Source organism: Aythya ferina, assembly GCF_964211825.1.
Source record: "Aythya ferina genome assembly, contig: HAP1_SCAFFOLD_106, whole genome shotgun sequence".
Taxonomy (NCBI): Eukaryota; Metazoa; Chordata; class Aves; order Anseriformes; family Anatidae; genus Aythya; species Aythya ferina.
In genome coordinates, this window is record NW_028181413.1 from 85001 (window position 1) to 100000 (window position 15000).

Below are 15000 nucleotides of genomic sequence, written 5' to 3' on the forward strand. Positions count from 1 at the left end.
CACCTGGCGGTCCGTCGGAGTGAAGCGTGCCTCCGCTTCCCCGGCTACGCTCTGCACGGCAGTCCGAGGGACGCTCGCGCCTCTGTCCCGCTTACAGCCGACACACGGGCTCGCCTGCTCGCCAACGGGCTGTGCCGCTTCGGCTCCTCGCCTTGACGCCACGCTACACCTGGCGGATCGGGGCTGGGCGGGGAAGGGGGAGGAAGAGGGGAGGGGATTCACCTGTCCACTTCACCACGACGAGGACCGTAGAGCTGGCGGCCGTCAGCTAACGGCGGCTGCCTACGCGCTTTTCTGGAGCCCTTCGCTTTCTTCCCCCGCCCTTCTTTTTGCTTCCCTTCTGCTTTCTCATTCCTTTCTTCATCGATTCGTTGGCTGAACGATCGATCCATCGATTCCTTGATTCATTCACTCACTCACTCATGCACTCACTCACTCACTCATTCATTCATTCATTCATTCATGCATTCATTCATTCATTCATTCATTCATTCATTCATTCATTCATTCATTCATTCATTCATTCATTCATTCATTCACAAATACACGTCTTCTCGTTCCCTCCCTTCCCCCCTTCTCCCCGTTGCCACGCCGCTCTTCCCCAGCAGCCGGCCGAGAAGCAGGGCAGAGCTCAAGATCGCCGCGAGGCCGGTCCCAAGCGCCCCCTGCAGACGGGCACCCTTTTCCCGAAGGATGGTAGACCTGGCGGCCTGTCCCATGCCCCTCGGAGGCGCCCCGTGCATTTCCCCATTGCTGGGTAGACCTTGCGGCCCGGCCGAGGCCGCTCCCGGGCGCCCCCGGCAGACGAGCTTCCCCCCGCCCCCCCCCCCCCCCCCCCCGATTGCTGGGTAGACCTGGCGGCCCTTCGGGGGGCGGCATTTTCCGGCGAATGGTAGACCTGGCGGTCCGTCGGAGCGAAGCGTGCCTCCGCCTCCCCGGCTACGCTCTGCACGGCAGTCCGAGGGACGCTCGCGCCTCTGTCCCGCTTACAGCCGGCACACGGGCTCGCCTGCTCGCCAACGGGCTGTGCCGCTTCGGCTCCTCGCCTTGACGCCACGCTACACCTGGCGGATCGGGGCTGGGAGGGGAAGGGGGAGGAAGAGGGGAGGGGATTCACCTGTCCACTTCAGCACGACGAGGACCGTAGAGCTGGCGGCCGTCAGCTAACGGCGGCTGCCTACGCGCTTTTCTGGAGCCCTTCGCTTTCTTCCCCCGCCCTTCTTTTTGCTTCCCTTCTGCTTTCTCATTCCTTTCTTCATCGATTCGTTGGCTGAACGATCGATCCATCGATTCCTTGATTCATTCACTCACTCATTCATGCACTCATGCACTCACTCACTCACTCATTCATTCATTCATTCATTCATTCATTCATTCATTCATTCATTCATTCATTCATTCATTCATTCACAAATACACCTCTTCTCGTTCCCTCCCTTCCCCCCTTCTCCCCGTTGCCACGCCGCTCTTCCCCAGCAGCCGGCCGAGAAGCAGGGCAGAGCTCAAGATCGCCGCGAGGCGGGGAAGCGCCGTGTAGACGGACGGGGCTGCGGGCGGCGGACAGCCTCTGCCCTCGCTCGCCCGCGAGCCCGAGCCGAAGCGCAAGCCCGAAGCCGACTCCGAGCCCGATCCGCCCCGGCCGCGGAGCCGAGCGTCGCAGGAGGCGAGGCAGCTCCCGCCTGCCCGCCTTTGCGGGGGCCCCGGACGGGGCCCGCCCGGGGAGAAAAACGCTGGAGGCGAGCGCGAGCTCGTCGCTCTGCTCCCTCCCGCGCCATCTAGCTGCCCGCCGGCCGGGACACGGGCTCGGCGGGAGCCTGACGACCAGCCGGCTTGAAGCTCCGTGCCCGGAATAATGCGGACCCCTCTCGCCTACGTGTGGCGCCGGCTTCCCGCCGAGCGGAGCGGAGCGGAGCGGCCGGCGACGAGCTAGGAGGATTGCCCCTCCCGCCGCCCCCCCGCCCGACGGCTCGGCGGGGCTGCGGCGCGACGGGCGGGGGAGAGGGGGGGAGACGAGCCGGCGCCGCTCGAGAAGCCGAGAGCGCGGCCGCGCGCGGCCCCTGGCTGCATCGGGCTGCCGCTCGCTCTGCCGTCAGGGGCTCTGGCTCGCCTGCGAGCCACCCGTGCGACTCTGCGTGGCTGGGCGTGTGTCACTGCACTCAGCGATCCGTGCGAAACGAGGCGAAGCGAAGGCGCGCAACGGAAAGGCGGAGCGCCGCCAGCCAAAGCCAGGCCAAGCGGCGCCGGCAAAAGCAAAGCGAAGCGGAGGAGGAACGGCAAAGCGGAGCGAGCCGGAGCAGACGAAGGAAAAGCAAACGAGTGCCACGAACGCGACGCCAAACAAAACTCAGCGCTTCCACGAAAAGCAAAGCGAAGCAGGGCCGGCAAAAGCAAAGCAAAGGGGAGGAACTGGCGGCCGGTCTGCCGCGGGCTCCGAGTGGCTCTGGTGGCGGCCGGAGTCTGAGCGAACGCTTTCTCCGCACGCTTTGTACGACCTCTCGTCTCCCCGCCGACAAGCGGGACCCGTGCTTTCTTGTTGCTGCTGCTGCTGCTGCTTGTGTTTGTTTTTCTTTTTCCCCTTTTTCTTTTTAAAAGCGTGAACGATTCGAATGAATGGCGCCTCCCAGCCGTTCCCCTGCACGCGAGAGGCGTGTGGATGGACCTGGCGGGCCGCCGGAGGGAAGCGTGCGGGCACGCGCCCGTCTGTGCATGCGTGCGTGTGGCCGTGTAGACGAGGCAGCCGGGCCGCTCTCGAGCAGTGGCCGTGACGGCGGGGTAGACCTGACGGCTCCACGAGGCGGGAGGGGGCGGGGGGACAGAGCTGGGAGGAGGGAGAAGTAGACCTGGTGGCTCCACGGGGCGGGAGGGGGCGGGGGGACAGAGCGGGGAGGAGGAGGGAGAAGTAGACCTGGTGGCTCCACGGGGCGGGAGGGGGCGGGGGGACAGAGCGGGGAGGAGGAGGGAGAAGTAGACCTGGTGGCTCCACGGGGCGGGAGGGGGCGGGGGGACAGAGCGGGGAGGAGGAGGGAGAAGTAGACCTGGTGGCTCCACGGGGCGGGAGGGGGCGGGGGGGAGAGAGCGGGGAGGAGGAGGGAGAAGTAGACCTGGTGGCTCCACGAGGCGGGAGGGGGCGGGGGAGAGAGCGGGGAGGAGGGAGAAGTAGACCTGGTCGCTCCACGGGGCCCGGAGGGTGGGAGGGACGGGTAGACGTGGCGGCCTGCATCTGACAGCGGCCGTCTACGCACTTCAATGGCCGCCTCCGCCCCCTCCCCACTTCTCCCTCCCTCCCTCTCCTCCGCCCTTTGCAGCCTTTGCAGTGGACGGGGCGGGGCGGGGCGCCGGCGCCGGTCGGGAAGGCGAGGGCGCGGCCCCGGACCCCGGCTGCTTCGGGCCGCAGCTCGCTCTGACGTCAGAGGCTCTTGCTCGGCCGCCAGAGGCTCGCCACCTGTGCCGCTCAGTGCGGCTGACTGCCTGGCCGCTTTGCTTGAGCCGCTTTGCAAAATAACTACTCTTATCTTTACGTTTATTATTAGTTAGTTCTGTTGCCTGTTTTCCGCTGTAGCTTCAGGAATCGTGTCATTCCTTACCGTCTTTCAAAACCTCCCCCACCCCCCTAGTCCTCAGCTCCCCCTCACCCCCCCCCCCCCCCCCCCCCCCCAGCCTCCTCAGGCAAACGGCAGTTGAGCTCAGGTGGCGGCTCCCCAGTCAGCGGGGGTCCTGGAATAGACTTGGCTGGGTGGCCGACCCCCGCACCCCCACCTGCCAGCTGCGAAGGGACGGTTGGCGGGCTGTGGGGAGGCCGAAGTAGGTGACCCAGCGTTCCTGTGTGTGTAAACGCATCAAAAGAGCAAAAAACAAAGCGGAGTAGGAACGGCAAAGCAGAGCAAAGAAAAGGAAATCGGTGCCGGGAATACAAACCAAAACCCCCCAGAAAGATGCAGCTCTAAGGAAAGCATGTCGAAGCAGGTGCGGGAAAAGCAAAGCGGGGAAGAGCGACGATAAGTAAAGCGAGGAAAAGGAAAGCAAAGCAAAACGAACCCAAATCATTGGGAATCGTGTAATGTCGCTTATCGTCCTAAAAAACCTCACCCAAGCCCGTCCCCAGACGAACAGCAGCAGCGGGACCCACCTGGCGGCTCGCCGGACAGCGGGGGATGAGGAATAGACCATGCTGGCTGGGTGGCCAGGCTTCCTGTCGCCACCCTCCAGCTCCCGGGGGACAGTCGTCGGGCTGCGGGGAGGGAGGCCACGGTGTGCGCCTGAGGCTTTATGCGTTCATAAATACACCGATCGACTCGTCGCCCAAATCGGTGCGACGGTCTGCCAAAGAAGCCTACCTAGCACGGCAAAGCAGAGCTGAGCAATGCAACGCAAAGCAGAGCGAGACAAAGCAAAGCCCTGCTAGGGAAAAGAAAGAGGCAAAAGGAAAAGCAAAGCCAAGCAGGGCAAGAAAAACCAAAGCAGAAGAGGTCCAGGAAAAGAAAAGTGGTGTCACGAATACAAAGTAAAGCAAAGCAAAGCAAGGCAGGGCCAGCAAAAGCAAAACAAAGAAGGGTGGGGAAAAACAAACAAACAAAAAAAACACTAAGCTAAGGATTTCCTGGGGGGTGGGGGAAAGAAAAGCGGTATCTTGAATACAACGTCAAGCAAAACAAAGCAAGGCAGGGCCAGCAAAAGCAAAACAAAGAAAGGCGAGAAAAACCAAAGCAAAAGAGGTCCAGGAAAAGAAAAGCGGTGTCTTGAATACAACGTCAAGCAAAACAAAGCGAGGCAGGACCAGCAAAAGCAAAGCAAAGAAGGGCGAGAAAAACCAAAGCAAAGGAGGTCCAGGGAAAGAAAAGCGGTGTCACGAATACAAAGTCAAGCAAAACGCAACAAAGCGAGGCCAGGAAAAGCAAAGCACGGTCAGCAAGAGAAAATCCAAAGTAAAACAGGGCCAGGAAAAGCGAAGCAGTACCTTGAATACAAAGCGAAGCGAAGCAACGCAGGGCCAGGGAAAGCACAAAGCAAAGCAAAACGGTGCTGCCAAAACAAAATGCGGAGTTAACTTAGCGTCAGTCGAAATCGCACCCCCCACCCACCCCAGAGGAAAAGGGGCCCGTTGCTGGCTTACGGGGAGCTGGGCGTTTGAGAAGGCCAGGGTGTGGCAGCGGCCCCCGGTTGCCTCGGGCCGCCTCTCGCTCTCGCTCTGACGTCAGAGGCTCCTGCTCGGCCGCGAACGGCTCCCCACCTGTGCCACTCAGTTTGGCTGGCTGCCTGGCTGCTTTGCTTTAGCTGCTTATCGTTATATAAATTAATAATAATAATAATAATAATAATAATAATAACAACAACAATAACAATAATGCTATTATTATATACTACGAAAAAGTTATTAGAAATAAAAGTATTAAATAGTAATAGAAATAAATATCATTAAAACGTAATACAAATAGTAGAAGTAGGAATAATAATAGTCTTCTCCGTCTGTTTCCCCCTTTCGTTTTAGGAATCGAGTAGTTATTGATTGTTGTTCTCAACCCACACCCCTCCCCAGACGAATAGCAACGGAGCCCACCTGCTGGCTCTCCGGACAACGGTGGGCAACAAAATAGACCTGGCCCGGTAGCCAGATCCCTGTCCGTGCCCGCCAGCTCCGAGGGGACAGCTGCCGGGCTGCGGGCCGGCTAACTTTTCTGTGTGTTCAGAAACAAGTTTCATGAACTTCTTTATGCATTCATAAAGACAGCAAAGCTAAGGAAAGGAGCACAGGGAAAAACAAAGCGGTGCCACGAAAGGGAAAGCCAAGGAAAGAAAGCACTTTGAGGCAAAGCAAAGCACAGCGAGGCTAAGAAAGGTCCAGAAGAGCAGAGAAGGGAAAGCAAAGCACTGACAGGAATACGAAGCAAAGAAATAAAAAATAAAGCATGACCGCACAAGTAAAAACGTAGCAGGCTCAGGAAAGAAAAAGCAAAACAAAGCAAAGCAAAGCAAAGCAAAGCAAAGCAAAGTAGCACAAGGAACAACACAGCATTTCCAGGAGAGAAAAAGCAAAGCAATCTGAGGCAAGAACAGCAGAGGAAAGGAGGTATGGAAAAGCAAAACTGTGCCAGCAAGAGCAAAGCAAAGCAGACCAAGGCAAAACAAAGAGAAGCAGAGTGAACGTAGCGAGCTGGCGGCCAGCCCTCCTTTGGGTTCCAAGGGCCTGTTGTGGGGAGACCGGACGGCTCCATTTTGAGTACGGGTGGCAGCCAGACTTGGATAGTGGCCGGACCCTGATCGCCCCCTCCTCAGCCTTCTTCACAGCTCCTAGTCCACTGTGACAGCCGGCAAGAACCATGTCTTGCTTTAGCTGGTTTTATATATCTATATACATGTTGTTGTTGTTTGTTGTGGATTTCTTCCAGCGTAGTTGTGGGAATCATGTAGTTACTTACTGTCTCTGAGAACCTCACACACACAACTAGCAGTGTGGCCCACCTGGCGGCTCGCCGCATGGCTAGGGACAAAGTATGGACCATGTCGGGCGGCCAGGCCTAGTGCCCCCATGCGCTGGGTCCGAGGGGACAGTGGCTGGGCTGCGGGGAGGCCAAGTTCTGTGTCTGACGGTTTATGCGTTCATAAATTTACCAACCGACTCAGCAGCAAAATCAGTGAGACGGTCTCCAAAAGAAGCCTAGCACGGCACAGGAGAGCAGAGCAATGCGGATAAAAGCTGAGCAAGACAGAGTAAAACCCTGCTAAGGAAAAGCCCTGCTAGGCATAGGGAAAAGCAGTGACAACCAGGGCCTGCAAAAGGAAAGCACGGCCTGTAAAAACACATCAGATAGGTCCAAAAGGAAAACAAAAGAATGTAATGAACATTTAAAGAAAAATAAATAAATAAATAAATAATAATGATAATAAAAGAAATAGATGCAAAGCATATCCAGAAAAGGCAAAACATAGCAAGGCGAGGCAGAGCAGAGCGAAGCTAAACAAAGGCAAGCACGGCCCTATAAAGCAAAACAAAGAACGGCCAGGGAAGGCAAAGCTGAGCAAAGGAAAGTAGCGCCAGGAAAAGCAAAGCAGTGCCAGGAAAGAGAAAGAAGTGAAAATAAATAAATAAATAAATAAATAAATAAATAAATAAATAAAACAAACAAAAAAAAACAGCAATAAAAAGCACAACAAAGCGAAAAAGTTCGAGGTAAGGCAAATCAGAGCAGGGTTAAGAGAAGCTAAGCAGAGCAGAGAAGGAAAAGCAAAGCAATGCCAGGAATACAAAGCAAGGCAAAGCAAAGCAAAGCAAAGCATGGCCAGGCAAGGCAAAGCAGAACAAAAGAAAGTAGCAAAAGGAAAAGCAAAGCAGTGCCAGGAATACAAAGTAAAGCAAAACAAAGGTAAGCATGGCCTGAAAATGGAAGTGAGAGCAGGAGCAGGTGAAGGCAAAAGAGAGCAAAGCAAAGGTAAAAAAAGGCAAGCGTGGCCCCGTAAAGCAAAACAAAGCACGGCCAAGGAAGGCAAAGCTGAACAAAGGAAAGTAGCACCAGGAAAAGCAAAGCATAACCAGGGAAGACAAAGCAAACAAAGGAAAGCAAGGCAGTTTGAGGCGAGGCAAGGCAAAGCACAGCACGGATAGGAAAAGCAAAGCAGTGCCAGGTCTATAAAGCAAAGCTAAACCAAGGAAAGCATGGCCAGGGAAGGGAAGGCTGAGAAAGTCAACGCAGAGCAAAGGAACGTAGCACAAGGAAAAGCAAAGCATTTTAAGGAAAGCAAAAGCAAAACAACGTGAGGCAAAGCCGGGGCAAGAACAGCAGAGGAAAGGAGGTATGGAAAAGCAAAACTGTGCCAGCAAGAGCAAAGCAAAGCGGAGCAAGGCAAAACAAAGAGAAGCAAAGAAAACGTAGCGAGCTGGCGGCCAGCCCTCCTTTGGGTTCCAAGTGTCTGTGGGGGGGAGACCGGAGGGCCTCCATTTTGTGTACAGGTGGCAGCCAGACTTGGACAGTGGCTGGACCCTGATCGCCCCCTCCTCAGCCTTCTTCACAGCTCCTAGTCCACTGTGACAGCCGGCAAGAACCATGTCTTGCTTTAGCTGGTTTTATATATCTATATACATTTTGTTGTTGTTTGTTGTGGATTTCTTCCAGCGTAGTTGTGGGAATCATGTAGTTACTTATTCTCGTTGAAATTCTCACTGAACACTATCACCACACGAGTAGCAGTTAGGGGTCCCCTGGCGGCTCGCCGCATGGCTGGGGACAAAGAATGGACCATGTCGGGCGGCCAGGCCTGCTGCACCCGGCCTCCAGTTCCAAGGGGACAGTGGCTGGGCTGCGGGGAGGCCAAGTTCTGTGTCTGACGGTTTATGCGTTCATAAATTTACCATTCGACTCAGCAGCAAAATCAGCGAGACGGTCTCCAAAGGAAGCCTAGCACGGCACAGGAGAGCAGAGCAATGCGGATGAAAGCTGAGCGAGACAAAGCAAAGCCCTGCTAGGGAAAAGACCTAGCGGCATAAGGAAAAGCAATGACAAGCAAGGCCTGGAAAACAAAGCACGGCCAGAGAAAACACAAGAAAAAGATATAAAAGGAAAACATAAAGCATGGAATGAACATCAAATAAATAAAAAAATAATAATAATAATAAAAAAATGCAAAGAATGACCAGGAAAGGCATAGCATAGCAGAACAAAGTAGAGGAAAGCAAAGGTAAACAAAGGAAAGCATGGCCCCGTAAAGCAAAAAAAAAAAAAAGCAAGGCCAGGGAGGGCAAAGCTGAGCAAAGGAAAGTAACACCAGGTAAAGCAAAGCATAACGAGGGAAGACAAAGCAAGCAAAGGACAGCAAAGCAGTCTGAGGCAAGGCAAAGCACAGCATGGTTTGGAAAAGCAATGCAGTGCCAGGTCTGTAAACCAAAGGTAAACCAAGGAAAGCATGGCCAGGGAAGGGAAAGCTGAGCAAGTCAAAGCAGAGCAAGGGAACGTAGCACAAGGAAAAGCAAAGCATTGCCAGGAAAGCAAAAGCAAAGCAGTCTGAGGCAAAGCTGGGGCAAGAACAGCAGAGGAAAGGAGGTATGGGAAAGCAAAACTGTGCCAGCAAGAGCAAAGCAAAGCGGAGTACGGCAAAACAGAGAGAAGCAAAGCAAACGTAAGGAGCTTGCGGCTAGCCCAGTAAAACCAGTGGGACAGTCTCTAAAAGAAACCTAGCACAGCACAGGAGAGCAGAGCAATGCGGATAAAAGCTGAGCAAGACAGAGTAAAACCCTGCTAAGAAAAAGACCTAGCGGCATAAGGAAAAGCAGTGACAACCAGGGCCTGCAAAAGGAAAGCATGGCCTGTAAAAACACATCAGATAGGTCCAAAAGAAAAACAAAAGAATGTAATGAACATTTAAATTAAAAAAAAAAAAAAAAGGAAAAATAATGAGAACAAAAAAAAAAAATAGATGCAAAGCATGTCCAGAAAAGGCAAAACATAGCAAGGCAAAGCAGAGCAGAGCGAAGCTAAACAAAGGCAAGCATGGCCCCATAAAGCAAAACAAAGCATGGCCAGGGAAGGCAAAGCTGAGCAAAGGAAAGTAGCACCAGGAAAAGCAAAGCATAACTAGGAAAGATAAAGCAAACAAAGGAAAGCAAAGCAGTTTGAGGCGAGGCAAGGCAAAGCACAGCACGGATAGGAAAAGCAAAGCAGTGCCAGGTCTATAAAGCAAAGCTAAACCAAGGAAAGCATGGCCTGATAAAGCAAAACAAAGCAAGGCCAGGGAAGGCAAAGCACAGGAAGGCAAAGCAGAGCAAAGGAAAGTAGTACCAGGAAATGCAAAGCAGTGCTGGTTATGAGAAAGAAAAAAAAATATTAATGAGAAAAAAATAAAAACAAACAAACAATCAAAAAATAAATAAAACCACAACAAAGCGAAAAAGTTCAAGGTAAGGCAAATCAGAGCAGGGTTAAGAGAAGCTAAGCAGAGCAGAGAAGGAAAAGCAAAGCAATGCCAGGAATACAAAGCAAAGCAAAGCAAAGCATGGCCAGGCAAGGCAAAGCAGAACAAAAGAAAGTAGCAAAAGGAAAAGCAAAGCAGTGCCAGGAATACAAAGTAAAGCAAAACAAAGGTAAGCATGGCTGGAAACTGGAAGTGAGAGCAGGAGCAAGTGAGGCAAAAGAGAGCAAGGCAAAGGTAAAAAAAGGCAAGCGTGGCCCCGTAAAGCAAAACAAAGCACAGCCAGGGAAGGCGAAGCTGAGCAAAGGAAAGTAGCACCAGGAAAAGCAAAGCATAACTAGGAAAGATAAAGCAAACAAAGGAAAGCAAAGCAGTTTGAGGCGAGGCAAGGCAAAGCACAGCACGGGTAGGAAAAGCAAAGCAGTGCCAGGTCTGTAAACCAAAGGTAAACCAAGGAAAGCATGGCCAGGGAAGGGAAGGCTGAGCAAGTCAAAGCAGAGCAAGGGAACGTAGCACAAAGAAAAGCAAAGCATTGCCAGGAAAGAAACAGCAAAAGAATCTGAGGCAAAGCAAAGCAAAGCCGGGGCAAGAACAGCAGAGGAAAGGAGGTATGGGAAAGCAAAACTGTGCCAGCAAGAGCAAAGCAAAGCGGAGCAAGGCAAAACAAAGAGAAGCAAAGAAAATGTAGCGAGCTGGTGGCCAGCCCTCCTTTGGGTTCCAAGTGTCTGTTGGGGGGAGACCGGAGGGCTCCATGTTGTGTGCAGGTGGCAGCCAGACTTGGACAGTGGCCGGACCCTGATCGCCCCCTCCTCAGCCTTCTTCACAGCTCCTAGTCCACTGTGACAGCCGGCAAGAACCATGTCTTGCTTTAGCTGGTTTTATATATCTATATACATTTTGTTGTTGTTTGTTGTGGATTTCTTCCAGCGTAGTTGTGGGAATCATGTAGTTACTTATTCTCGTTGAAATTCTCACTGAACACTATCACCACACGAGTAGCAGTTAGGGGTCCCCTGGCGGCTCGCCGCATGGCTGGGGACAAAGAATGGACCATGTCGGGCGGCCAGGCCTGCTGCACCCGGCCTCCAGTTCCAAGGGGACAGTGGCTGGGCTGCGGGGAGGCCAAGTTCTGTGTCTGACGGTTTATGCGTTCATAAATTTACCATTCGACTCAGCAGCAAAATCAGCGAGACGGTCTCCAAAGGAAGCCTAGCACGGCACAGGAGAGCAGAGCAATGCGGATGAAAGCTGAGCGAGACAAAGCAAAGCCCTGCTAGGGAAAAGACCTAGCGGCATAAGGAAAAGCAATGACAAGCAAGGCCTGGAAAACAAAGCACGGCCAGAGAAAACACAAGAAAAAGATATAAAAGGAAAACATAAAGCATGGAATGAACATCAAATAAATAATAAAAAAAATAATAATAATAAAAAAATGCAAAGAATGACCAGGAAAGGCATAGCATAGCAGAACAAAGTAGAGGAAAGCAAAGGCAAACAAAGGAAAGCATGGCCCCGTAAAGCAAAAAAAAAAAAAAAGCAAGGCCAGGGAGGGCAAAGCTGAGCAAAGGAAAGTAACACCAGGTAAAGCAAAGCATAACGAGGGAAGACAAAGCAAGCAAAGGACAGCAAAGCAGTCTGAGGCAAGGCAAAGCACAGCATGGTTTGGAAAAGCAATGCAGTGCCAGGTCTGTAAAGCAAAGGTAAACCAAGGAAAGCATGGCCTGATAAAGCAAAACAAAGCAAGGCCAGGGAAGGCAAAGCACAGGAAGGCAAAGCAGAGCAAAGGAAAGTAGTACCAGGAAATGCAAAGCAGTGCTGGTAAAGAGAAAGAAAAGAAATATTAATGAGAAAAAAATAAAAACAAACAAACAATCAAAAAATAAATAAAACCACAACAAAGCGAAAAAGTTCAAGGTAAGGCAAATCAGAGCAGGGTTAAGAGAAGCTAAGCAGAGCAGAGAAGGAAAAGCAAAGCAATGCCAGGAATACAAAGCTAGGCAAAGGAAAACATGGCCAGGCAAGGCAAAGCAGAACAAAAGAAAGTAGCAAAAGGAAAAGCAAAGCAATGCCAGGAATACAAAGTAAAGCAAAACAAAGGTAAGCATGGCCTGAAAATGGAAGTGAGAGCAGGAGCAGGTGAGGCAAAAGAGAGCAAGGCAAAGGTAAAAAAAGGCAAGCGTGGCCCCGTAAAGCAAAACAAAGCACGGCCAGGGAAGGCAAAGCTGAGCAAAGGAAAGTAGCACCAGGAAAAGCAAAGCATAACCAGGGAGGACAAAGCAAACAAAGGAAAGCAAAGCACTTTGAGGCAAGGCAAAGCACAGCACGGGTAGGAAAAGCAAAGCAGTGCCAGGTCTATAAAGCAAAGCTAAACCAAGGAAAGCATGGCCTGATAAAGCAAAACAAAGCAAGGCCAGGGAAGGCAAAGCAGAGCAAGGAAAAGCAAAGCAAAGGAAAGTAGCACAAGGAAATGCAAAGTATTTTCAGGAGAGAAAGAGCAAAACACTCTGAGGCAAAGCAGGGGCAAGAACAGCAGAGGAAAGGAGGTATGGAAAAGCAAAACCGTGCCAGCAAGAGCAAAGCAAAGCAGAGCAAAGCAAAACAGAGAGAAGCAAAGCAAACGTAGCGAGCTGGCGGCCAGCCCTCCTTTGGGTTCCAAGTGCCTGTTGGGGGGAGACCGGAGGGCCCTCATGTTGTGTGCAGGTGGCAGCCAGACTTGGGCAGTGGCTGTACCCTGATCGCCCCCTCCCCAGCCTCCTTCACATCTCCTGGTCCACCGTGACGTTGGGCAAGAACCATGTCTTGCTTTAGCTGTTTATTTCTTTATTGTTGCCTTTCTTCCAGCGTAGTTGTGGGAATCATGTTGTTACTCCCAAAAAAGACCGTGCTGGGTGTGCAGGCCTGCTGCCCCCTCGTGCCAGTTCCGAGGGAGCGGTCGCTGGGCTGCGGGGAGGCCAAGTTCTGTGTCTGACGGTTTATGCGTTCGTAATTATAGCAATCGACTCGGCATCAAAACCCGCGGGACGGTCTCCGAGAGGAGCCCAGCACGGCACAGGAGAGCAGAGCAATGCGGATGAAAGCCGAGCAAGGCAAGGCAGAGCCCTGCTAGGGAAAGGACGGCGGGGTTGGTTCCCGGCCGGCAGGTGTTCCCCGCCTCGGGGCGCCGCGGGCGCCTCGTCTAAGCGCTGCGGACAGCAGCCGCCAGGTCTACCCGCGCGCGGTCGCCATGTTTGCTTAGCCGGCGGCGACCTGTAGGGGTCGCTGCAGGTCCGGCCGCGAGAACGGCGTCGGGGTCTGCCCGGCAGCGACGGGCGCGCGGGCGCGAGCGCGTTTGCGAGGGCTCCCGTCCGCGGGTCGGTCGAGCGGTTCCCGAGCGGGTCCGATGGCGCGGAAAGCGTCGGAAATTCCCGGAAAGGTGCGAAAAGTGCCGGAAGGGCCCGTGGGAAAAGCGAAGGAAGGCGGGCCGGCGCTGTCGGTTCCCGGCCGGCGGGTCTCCCCGTGTCCCCCTGAGGTTGCCAGGTCTACCGTGTGCCCCCCGTTGCCGCCACGTGTCCCCGTGTCCCCCTGCGGCCGCCAGGTGTCCCGGTGCCCTCCTGCGGCCGCCAGGTCTCCCCGCGTCCTGCCGAGGTTGCCAGGTCTACCGCATCCCCCCGTCGCCTCGTCTGCCGATCCTGCCGCGGCCGCCTGGTGTCCCCGCGTCGTCCCGCGGCCGCCTGGTCTCCCCGTAGCTTCCTGCGGCCGCCAGGTCTACCCGGGCGCGGTCGCCATGTTTGCTTAGCCGGCGGCGACCTGTAGGGGTCGCTGCAGGTCCGGCCGCGAGAACGGCGTCGGGGTCTGCCCGGCAGCGACGGGAGCGCGCGCGCGCGCGCGTTTGCGAAGGCGCACGTCCGCGGGTCGGTCGAGCGGTTCCCGAGCGGGTCCGATGGCGCGGAAAGCGTCGGAAATTCCCGGAAAGGTGCGAAAAAGCCCGAAAAGGCTGGAAAAGTGCCGGAAGGGCCCGTGGGAAAAGCGAAGGAAGGCGGGCCGGCGCCGTCGGTTCCCGGCCGGCGGGTCCCCCTGAGGTTGCCAGGTCTACCCGCGCGGAGGAAATAGCCGCCGGTCGGGCGGAGGGAACGGCGGCCAGGTCTACCGCGTGTCCGACGGGACTTGGAAGGCCGCCGTGGGGCTGGAGGTAGACTAGCAGGTCGTGCCACGGCTCGGAAGGGGTGGTAGGCGTCGCTGTTTCTCTGTGCCTCCAGTTAGGTCGAGGTAAAAGTCGGTTGCGCTCGGCTGCCTCGCCGCGGTAGGCTGGAAAAGGACGTGCGCCGCTTGTGAGGCAATGACTTTTGTGTCCGTCTATAGGAGAGAGTGAGGACTCTGCTCCGCCAGCGGTGTCGAGCGAGCGCTTGGGGCTTGGAGAGCCGGCGCGCGAGAAGGGGGCGCGCGGCGTCGGCGGTGGCGTCGGCTCGGGCGTGGGTTGTGCGGAGCGGTAGCCGCCAGCGGTTTGCCGAGCCAGCTGCCCTCCCCGCCGGCGAGCGAGAAGCGGTCTCGCGCGTGCGAGTCGCCGGAGAAAAGCAGCAGCGAGCCGCGAGCTCAGAGCTGTGGAGAGAGGGAGCGGCCAGAAGCCGGCGGGCGGTCCGCCGGCGGCCGAAGGCGTCCGTCCGGGGGCGTCCCCGGCTGCTCGCGTGGGTCCCGGAGGCTCGGAAGGCGAAGGAGGGGGGACCCCTCGGATTGGCACGGCCGAGGCGGCGGCGCCTCCGGCTCCCGACGATGCACCTCACGTCACCCGCACGCAGGAGCCCGTGGAGGCGTTCCTCGGGCACGTCGGAGAGGCTTCCCGGCGGGTCGGTTCCTGTCAGGGCCGATGTTCAGGTCGGTGCGAGCACCTCTCGCGGACGTTGCTCCAGCACACCCGCACGCACGCAGGCGACGCTGTTCGCTTTTTTTTTTTTTTTTTTTCCGATCGATGAGGCCACTCGGGTCGCGTCGGAGAGGGCCCCCGGCGGGCCGGCTCTTCCGCGCTCCCCTGTCCCGGGGCAGCCGCGGCGGTGTCCGGTGTTCAGGCACGGGCGGTCTCCTGTCCAGCTCGCTTCCCGTCGCAGGTGAGGCGCTGCCTCGCTCGGGGCGAGA